Source organism: Antrostomus carolinensis, unplaced genomic scaffold (assembly GCF_000700745.2).
Source record: "Antrostomus carolinensis isolate BGI_N321 unplaced genomic scaffold, ASM70074v2 scaffold25691, whole genome shotgun sequence".
NCBI classification, from domain to species: Eukaryota; Metazoa; Chordata; class Aves; order Caprimulgiformes; family Caprimulgidae; genus Antrostomus; species Antrostomus carolinensis.
In genome coordinates, this window is record NW_010292386.1 from 15698 (window position 1) to 17472 (window position 1775).

The following is a 1775-nucleotide window of genomic DNA, read 5'->3' on the forward strand; positions in this document are numbered from 1 at the left end:
ATTAACATGTTTATTTTTTGTTAAAAGTATGTAGCCTTGGGCTTTGTTTTTAGTACAGACTGTTTAGAATTTGCATTTAATGCATTCCTCTTCATGCTGTTTCACCTAATGTCTCAGTTTTGTTGTCACATACCCAAGGAAACTGTTTATTCTGTTTAGAAGCAGGGAACAGAGACAAAGAAAATGCAAAGTCAAAACTGTCCACTATCATTGTTTGAGCTGAATTTTGATTTTTCTTTTTTTATTCCCCACGCCTCAACCCGTAATGCACAGTGTATAAAACCTATTGACTTTGGTTGCAATTGTGGCTTACAAAAGTGCCAAGTGCCTGGCCTGAAATGCCTCGTATCAGGGATGGGAGGCATGGAAAACAAGCGATGTGTATTTATTGTCCAGCTGTTTAAAATTTAGTTGCTGGTATTGAATGGAAACTTTGGGACAGAAGCAGGGAGAGAATTCAGTTCTTCAGAGCCTTTCAGATAATATGATAATTGTTAGCACCTTGGTCCCCTGGCTCCCAACAAGCCAGCCAGCTTCTGAAGAGAACAGGCAGAACCTTACTCCCCTTCCTTCCCACTCCATTCCTAGAGCCCTGCCCATGTTTTGCACTGGGAGGGTCCTATGGAAAATATGCAGTGTGATCATGTAATTGGAGACTCTAAGAAAAATATAAACACAAGGAAACCAGATAAGGGCAGCATTAGCATTTTATTAAACTGAATGTTGATCTTGGCACCCTCCCCCTCATTATTTTTTTAAAAGCATGGGTTATATAATCTTAATTAAAATTTTAAAATTCCTCTCTAAATACTTGCTTCCAGCCTCCATCCTCATCAGTGAAGAATAATTGACAGCGCAAGATCTCTAGAGTGTTCAAATCACTTGAACTGGCAATAAGTGGCAGTAATAATGGGGTATTAGCCTCCTTGATAATCAGATGGTCTTTGTTAATGCAAGGATAAAGATACTTTCTCCTCTAATGGATGAAATGGGCTTTTGCTGGCAACATTTGCTGTGTATTTCAAGACTTTAGGTGAATGTAATGGCCTGGTGCCTTTAAATGCATCTGTTCTCCTGTGTAAAATCACCATCTTGTTTTGCCTGAGGGTCTCTTCAACCACTTACCCTCTGCCTTAGTTGGAATTACAGGGTAGGGTAAAGTTTAAAGCTGCGAGAGGTTTCAGCAGTCTCAGCATTTGTTACACAAACCACGTATTTTGGAGGATGGGGGTAAGAGTTACCAGCCCCATTTCAGTGTCAGAAGAAACATAATCCTCAAATGCTAAATTAAGTCTCAGTGATATTATACGAAGCGTATTGTAGTGATGTGGCACTTCATCTGGGGGGAAGAGTTTCTGAAAGTGTGGTCAGGTCTGCCTGATACTGTGACTGATGACCAGCAGAGGGCAAAACAACATAATGAAGGTTGCAATTTTCTTCAGGAATTGTGTGTTTATTAGAATAAAAAAGTGCTCTGTCAGTCTCACAGTGATTCCGTTAGAAAGCCTGTGAATACATTTCCATGTTCCCCCTTCCCCATTCCTCTTAACAAATAAGGTCTCCTTTTGGCTTTTTCCATTTGTCTCAATTATGCTAGATCATTAGGGACTCAATTTACCAAGGAAGATAACATGCTTCCTGAATGACATGCTACCCATTCTGGGGTAAGAAGGTCAAGCAAGGTTACTTTCTTTCTTCATCTCGCAATTAATAATAGTAAGGCAGAGCATTAGATCAGGGAAGAGCATTTTCCTTTATATATATATATATATGTA

The 1775-nt window shown here is 39.5% G+C and overlaps 1 protein-coding gene across 4 annotated transcripts in view; it reads left to right on the forward strand.

The window, feature by feature from the left end:
• NDUFAF6 (NADH:ubiquinone oxidoreductase complex assembly factor 6) overlaps positions 1 to 1775 on the forward strand; it is a 16259-nt gene that overhangs the window by 12865 nt on the left and 1619 nt on the right. The gene's annotated exons all lie outside the window — the stretch shown is intronic.